We start from the raw sequence: 8,246 nt of genomic DNA, 5'->3' as shown, positions 1-8,246 counted from the left end.
TTCCTCATCACTGTCAACCACATGGCCTATCTTTGTTTCATCCGCAAATTTCTTAATCGTGCCCCCTACGTTTAAGTCCAAATCGTTAATGTATACCACAAAAAGAAAAGGACCTGGTACCGAGCAGTGCGGCACCCCACTGGAAACAGCCTTCCAGTGGCAAAAATATCCGTCAACCATTACACTTTGCTTCCTGCAAAAGAGCCAATTTTGGATCCAATTTGCCACTCTCCCTTGGATCCCATGGGCCTTTACTTTTTTGATCAATCTGCCATGTGGGACCTTGTCAAAAGCCTTGTTAAAATCCATGTAGACTACATCAATTGCGCTACTCTCATCGATCCTCCTTGTCACCTCATCGAAACATTCCATCCAGTTAGTCAGACACGATCTCCCCTTAACAAATCCGTGCTGACTGTCCTTGATCAGTTCATGCCTTTCTAAGTGACAGTATATCCCGTTCCTCAGAATTGATACCAATAATTTGCCAACCACTGAGTTTAGGCTGACTGGCCTGTAATAATCGGCCTATCCCTCACTCCCTTTTTAAACAGCGGTACAATGTTCGCAATCCTCCATTACTCCTGCACTGCGCCTGGATCCAGTAAAGTTTGAACAATGATTGTTGAAGCCTCCGCTATTTCCTCCCTGACTTCTTTTAACGGCCTCTGATACATTTCATCCGGCCCGAGTGATTTATCCAGTTTCAAAGAAGTTAATTCTCTTAATAGTTCCTCTCTCACTATGTTTATCCCATCCAATATTTCACACTCCTCCTCAACTTCAATCCCCAATCATTTAGTTTTTATTTAAAAGGGATGCGCTGTCACTTCCGGATCATTCTGTGTCTGGTTAAAAAGGGTTTTCTGTCAGTCCCGGATCATTCTGTTTCTGTTTTAAAGGGGTGTGCTGTCAGTCCCGGATCATTCTGTCCCTGTTAAAAAGGGATGCGCTGTCAGTCCCGGATCATTCTGTATCTGTTTAAAAGGGGTTTGCTGTTAGTCTCGGATCATTCTATCCCTGTTTAAAAGGGATGTGCTGTCAGTCCCGGATCATTCTGTGTCTGTTTACCGGTGGAACAGAGATCAGACCGTGAAATATTAAAGTGCACGGGGAGCGTGCATGAAAGAGGGGTCTGATTTCGAGCTCATGTGGATGCAATACTTCGGGTGGAGTTAAGGGTGAAATGTCCTGCTTGTGTGCCTGGCACATCCTGTCAGATCAGCTCGAGTTTTAAAACCAGAAGTGGGGCCAAAAACACAACCTTGTGATCTGAAAGATAGAGAACTGCCAACTGAGGCAAGCTGCCAACTGATTCACGGTTACACAGAAGGGAAATTCGTTTTCTCCGAATATTTTCAGAGAGTCCCTCCCCGTGTATGCGATTATAAATACAGCAAACTCTCTGAGTCCAGATACAGAACTTGTGAACTCCAGCCGTCTGACCCTGACTCTGAGGAACTCAGCGGAAGATGATGAAAGTCCTGCTCTTGGTATTTGGAGTCCTGGTGCTGACTCAGTCCATCCCTGCTGATCGGTGGAGGTTGGAAGGAAGAGCATTTGTCGGAAGTACCATACGTAAGTTTCTCTGATCTCTCAGCACCAAGTTTTGTTTAAACTATTTTATGATCTGAATGAAGCTTACGGTTTGATTGGTTAAATTAATATTATTGTAAGAATGATTGAAGAATTTAACCTGAACCAACTAAATCCCCCGATTGTTTAGTCGGTACCTGAGCGGGTCGTGGGGATGGTGGGTGTTGTTTGATGATCCAAACAGACCAGGAATTAAAGCACAAATTACTGGCCAGTGCCAAGTCAGTGGATCTCAGCCGGAGCATTGACCTGTTTGGGAGACTCAGTAATTGGCCTCAGTGCCCAGGTATTACGGAGGGCGAAACACACAGTTCCTGCTCCCGATCAGTGCTACCCGCTACAAAGTGTGAGAGTGCGAACGGCATCAGGAACTCCTTCAGCCCCTTTCCCCCACACTCACTGCTCAGACCCAGATGAAGAATGGTGAATTGGGAGCGATACTGGAGGCATCTGTGGAACCGGACCCCAGACACGAGTCAGATTTTCATAACATGAGGGGAGGGGATTGGATCAAAAGGGTTTCAAAACAGGTTTCTGAATCCTAATAATTCTGCAGTCTTCATAGAGATCAGAATATGAGGACATGAACTGAGTAGAGGAATCAACGGTGAAACTATCAAGTTTCAGTCGCCGGGTGTCAGTTTGCCTCAGTTGGGAATTGAGTGAACATGTTGTGGGTTGATGTGCCACTCCAGTACATACAGCCCAGCACTGGGGGAGTGCTGCACTGTTAGAGGTGTCATTTTTTGAATGAATCGTTAAACGGAGACCTTGTCTTCCCGTTCATGGGGCAGCAAACATTTGGTGGCATTATTTGAAGAGCTGGGAGTTCTCCTGGTGTCTTGGACCAACATTACTCTCTCAACTAACATGACCAGAAACTCCCCACACTGTCAAGTCTCATTTGCTGTTTGTGGGACTTTGCTGTGAGCAATTTGGTTACAAAATAGTGTCGGCACTTCAGAAATAATCCTTTGTCTTTGAAACACCTTCGACCCTTCTGTTGACGGGAAAGGCTCTATATAAATGTCAGATCTTTCTTTTCTTTGTCTCTGGTCTCAGAGAGCGGGAATGGTGGGTTCCATTCTGTGGAAAACCTATTGTGCTGTCCTTGAGAACAAAGAGTGAGTCTCTGCAGGTCGGGGAGAGGTCAATGTGAGGTTTAATGAAGTACAAATGAGCTGAGGTTCATGTGTGGTGCAGAGTCAGTCCCAGTAACACGGACAGACTCAGCTTCATGTTTTCTCATTGATCTCCCACCCTCTGTGTTCAGAACGGTCAATTAATTAACTCTTCATTTTGGATTTTAGTGCACTTGTTCAACTGTAGCTCGGTTGGAGCAATGTGTCGTGAGGGATCTTGTAACACAAACGAGGCGACTCTGCTGCTGATCTGCCACGATGGGTTCCAATGTTGCAGACCGAACTAGTTAAAGATCCAGTGATGGATTCTCACCAGCTCGAGCGCTCCAAGTTCTCACTGAATGAAACCTTCGTTCACGGGGAGCAGGCTCTGTTTGATTGTGTGCGTCCCATAACCCTCTGACCCTGTATTACTGCTGTCTGAATAATGGGCTGTACTCAGAAATAAATCTCACTGCATTGATCACAGCTTCATATCCGTGTCTTGTTTCTCTTTTGGATCATTGTGTCCCAGGTTTGCGTGCTCAGGGGTCTTATGAGACTGCGGGAAGATGTGGGAATCGTAGGTAATGAGAAGAGGAGACCAGAGCAGGGAATCTCTGAAAGTGCCTAATAACACATTCAGAAAGTTACTGAAATAAGACAGGCGTTCAAGGTTCAAGATATCTCACTTGACCGGGTTTCTTCAGGAAGATTGGAAGGCGACACACATTGCATCAGGTCCATCAGATTGCTTGATTGGTCATTGAAGCGGGAGCTTCAACTTTGAATCTAACCCGTGCTCTTCCTGCCCTGGGAGTATTTGATGGAGACAGTGTAGAGGGGGCTTCACTCTCTATCTAACCCTTGCCGTACCTGCCCTGGGAGAGTTTGATATACCAGTGTTGAGGGCGATTGAAAAGAGACCCATGTGAAGCTGGCAGTATAACTCGATGCTGTTGGATGAAGCTGCTCTGACATCATAACTATGTCAAAATCATTACTTACTGAACACAATGGTATGGGTTCAAAATCTGTGATTATAACCCAACAGCGCTCTTATAATAGAAGAATAAAAATATAAGAAATATTTAACTGTGTTGGGAAGCAAAGATAAAACATGTTCCACCTTCTGTCTCTCTCTCTGCCTCTGCCGCCTCCCTCGGTCTCGTTTTCACTGACTCTTTCTCTCTTTGACTGATTTTATCTCTCTCTATGCTTCATCTTTCTCTACATCTGATTTATCTGCATTTGTTTATTTAACTCTGGCGCTGTCACTCCCTGCCTCGTTCTCCCTCTTTCATTCACCTTGACGGGATCTCTCTTTTCTGTCTCTCAATCTCTCTCTCTCTCTCTACCTCTCGCTTATTTCACTCTGCCTCGTCTCTCTTACACTTCCTGCTTTACTCTCTTCTCTATCTCTCGTTCCCTCTTCTTGCCTCGCTCTCATTCCCCCTCACTCCATCTGTATCGTCCCTCTCTCTTCTCTCTGCCTCATTTTTTCTCGCCAACTCTGCCGCTTTCCTGTCTCTCGCTCGTCTTTCTCTCTCTGCCTCATTCTCTTCCTTTCCATCTCTGCTGCTTTACCTTCCCTCCCGCCTTTCTATCTCTCTGCCTCATTCTATCTCGCCTACCCTCTCTTTTCTCTCTCTCTAAATCTCCCCCTCTCTCTCTTATTTCCACCTGTCACTGTTTCCTATCTGTCTGTCACTTACCCACTTTTTCTCTCTATCCGTGTCTTCTTTCTAAGTTAAGATCCCTGATGCAACAGGACGATCCAAACACAAAGACTTTCACACTGATCCCAGCCTGTACTCTGAACACATTGCATGAGCTGATCACAGCTTCTGCACCCCCAGTTCGCAAATGAGCTGCTCAGGATGTGCAAGGCCCACCAGTGGCATGGAATCCTGCAAGATTTTGACATTGCTCGAGAGCGAAGCCTGCTTTTGGTCCTAACTTCTGCTGCAACTCTGCCTCCACGTCTCATCCAGCCTCGATTCTTGAACTAATTTTATTATCTTCCATCCTCAAGTGACATTTACACACTCTTCTTCATCCATGAATTATCCATGCCTCTGATTTGCTTCTCTCTGCGAATCTTTTGGACCTTGTTTTTTCTTATTTTTGACAGTCCGTATCTGTTCCTGAATCTGTTTGTTCATTTTCTAATTTGATGTGAAATTTTTGAATAGCTGGCAAGCAATACCTGATATTTTGCTCAGCGTATTTCCACAAACAGAGATGAATCTAGGGAGCAGAAATTAACCAAATGAACCTTCTTTGCATCTTCTCTCAGGCAAGTATATCTTTCTTTAGGTAAGGAGGCCAAAACTGTACACAGTACTCCAGGTGCGATCTCACCAGAGCCCTGTACAATTGCAGCAAGTCCCCCTTACAATTTAACCCAACCCCCTTGCAATAAAGGCTAACATGCCATTTGCCATCCTAATTGATTGTCGTACCTGCATGCTAACTTTCTATGATGCCTCCACAAGGACACCCAAATCCCTTTTAAATCCCTATATAAACACACGAGGGAGAAATGAACAGAAGGGTATGCTGATAGGGTTAGATGAAATAGGGTGGAGGAGTTAAAGTTCAAAATTGGGTTAAGGCCAATTTTACGAAGCTGAGAAGTGATTTAGCAAAAGTGAAATAGAAACAGCTACTTGAAGTTAAATCAGTGTCAGAGCAGTCGGAGCCATTAAAAGGGAAGTTCAAGGGTTTCAGAGTAAACGTGTTGCCACAAAGATAAAGGGTGGGACTGCCAAATCTAGAGCCTCCTGGGTGACAAGTAGCATACAGGGTAAGATAAAGCAAAAAGAAGGAATCTTATGTCAGACACCAAGTGCTCAATACTGCAGAAAGCCTAGAGGAGTATGGAAAATGAAATTAAATTAAATAGGTGAAATTTAAAAGGAAATTAGGAAAGCAAAGAATAATACTGGTAATTAAAAATATGGAAAACCCAAAAAATGTTTTATAAATGCATAAAGAGCAAGAGGATAACTGTAGAAAAAGTACAGACTATTGGAGATCAAAAAGCTAACCCATGTGTGGAGGTGGAAAATGTGGGTCTGGTTCTAAATGAATACTTTAATTCTGTCTTCACAAAGGAGAGGGATAATGCAGGAATTGAAGTTAAGAAGGAGGAGTGTGAAATATTGGATGGCATAAACATAGCGAGAGAGGAAATATTAAGGAGATTGGAATTTTTGACAGTCGATAAATCACTCGGCCCGGATGAAATGATTCCCAGGCTGCTCAGAAAAAACAAGGGAGGCACTAGCGGAGGTTCTGACCATCATTTTCCAATCCTCCCTGGCTACAGGTATGTGCCAGAGGATTGGAGGACTCTTCAATCTGTACCATTGTGTAAAAAGGGAGAAAGAGAGAGATAGAGTAATATATGCAGTCAGTCTAACCTCGGTGGTGGGCAAATTATTGGAATCGATTCTGAGGGATAACATTAACCTTCATTTAGAAAGGCACTGGTTAATCAAGGACAGTCAGCTTGGATTTGTTAAGGGAGGGTCGTGTCTGAATAACTTGATTGAATTTTTTGAGCAGTTAAGAAGGAGGGTAACGCGTTTGATCTCGTGCACATGGATTTTAGCAAGGCTTTTGACAAGCTCCCACATGGCAGACTGGTCAAAAAGTACAATCCCATGTGATCCTAGGGAGAGTGATTGATTGGCTCAGTAGCAGGAAGTAAAGGGTAATGGTCGAAGGGCATTTTTGCGACTGGAAGGCTGTTTTCAGTCGGGTTCCGCAAGGTTCAGTACTCGGTCCGTTGCTTTTTCTGGTATATATTAATGGTTTGGACTTGAATGTGGTGGGCTTGATCAAGAAGTTTGCAGGTGATACAAAAATTGGCTGTGTTGTTGTCAGTGAGGAGCAAAGCTGTCGACTGCAGGAAGATATTAATGGACAAGTCAGGTGGGCAGAAAAGTGGCAAATGGAATTCCATCCAGAGAAGTGTTAGATAATGCATTTGGGAAAGGCAAACAAGGCAAGGGAATAAACAATAAATGGGAGGATACTGAGAGTTGAAGAGGAACAAAGGGACCTTGGAGTGCATATCCGCAGATCCCTGAAGGTAGCAGGACTTGTAGATAAGGTGCTTAAGAAGGCATATGGAATACATTCCTTTATTAGCCGAGGCATAGAATATAAGAGCAGGGAGGTTATACTAGAACTGTATAAAACATTGGTTAGGCCACAGCTTGAATACTGCGTGTTGTTCTGGTCACACATTAAAAGAAAGATGTGATTGCACTCAGTAGGGTACAGAGGAGATTTACGAGGACATTGCAAGGGCTGGAGAATTTTAGCTATGAGAAAAGATTGGATAGGCTGGGGTTTGTTTTCATTGGAACAAAGGAGGCTGAGGAGAGATTTACTTGAGGTACATAATATAATGATGGGACTGGATAGAGTGGATAAAAATTACCTATTTCTCTTAGCAGAGGTGTCAGTGCCAGGGGACACAGATTTAAAGGAATTGGTAGAAGGAGTAGAGGGGAGTTGAGGACAAAGAAATTCATCAAGAGGGTGGTGGGGGTCTGGAACTCACTGCCTGAAAGGGTGGAAGTGGCAGAAACTCGCAACTCATTTAAAAAACACTTGGATGAGCACTTGAAGTGCCGTAACCTACACGGCTACGGACCAAGTGCTGGAAAGTGGGATTAAGCTGCATAGCTCTTTATCGGCCGGCACGGACACAGTGGGCCGAATTACCTCCTTCTGTGCTTTAACTTTCCATGATTCTATACCTTTATGTTTGTGTATGTGTATGTCTGTGCATGTGCCTTGATGTGTGTCCATGTGCCTTTATGTGTGTGTATTTGCCTGTATGAGTATGTATGAATATTTGTGCGTATCTACCTTTATGTGTGTGTGTGTGTGGCTTTATGTGTGTGTATGTGTATATATGTGTGTATGTTCCCGTATGTGTGTGTATGTGCCTTTATGTGTGTGTGTGTGTGCCCGTATGAGTGTGTGTGTGTATATGTATGTATGTGCCTTTATATATATATATATATATATACATGTTTGTGTTTTTGCCCAATGTGTGTGTCTGTGACTTTATATGTATGTATGTGCGTGTATATGTGTGTATGTGCCTGTATGTATGTGTATGTTCATGTTTGTGTGTATGTGTGTGCGCATCTGTGACTTTATGTGTGTGGATGTGCTTTTATGTGTATGGATGTGCCTATATGTGTTTGTATGTGTGTGCATGTGACTGTATATATTTGTGTGTGATGAAAGTGCTGCTCTCGGTACTTAGAATCATGCTGCTGACTGCCCGAGAGGGGCGGGTGGAAGAGAGACCTGACTAGGTGAGATATTAAAGAGTCGAGCAGCGAGCAGGAGAGAGAGGTCAGATTTAGTGCTGCATCAAGATTAGAGATGATTCAGGCCTATGTTATGCAATTTTACAGAGTTTAGAGATGTTTCAGGCCTATGTTATACAATGTTACAGAGATTAGAGATGTTTCAGACCTATGTTATACAATTTTA

At 43.7% G+C, this 8,246-nt stretch overlaps 1 long non-coding RNA gene across 1 annotated transcript; it reads left to right on the top strand.

Moving 5' to 3' along the window:
- Window positions 1-1,184: 1,184 nt before the first annotated feature.
- Window positions 1,185-3,206, top strand: LOC137307120 (uncharacterized). Its single transcript, XR_010959042.1, has 2 exons — window positions 1,185-1,578; window positions 2,907-3,206. It is a non-coding gene; the product is annotated as an uncharacterized lncRNA (long non-coding RNA).
- The last annotated feature ends 5,040 nt before the right edge of the window (window positions 3,207-8,246 follow it).

Source organism: Heptranchias perlo, chromosome X (assembly GCF_035084215.1).
Source record: "Heptranchias perlo isolate sHepPer1 chromosome X, sHepPer1.hap1, whole genome shotgun sequence".
NCBI classification, from domain to species: Eukaryota; Metazoa; Chordata; class Chondrichthyes; order Hexanchiformes; family Hexanchidae; genus Heptranchias; species Heptranchias perlo.
This window is presented reverse-complemented; position numbering and strand designations above follow the sequence as displayed.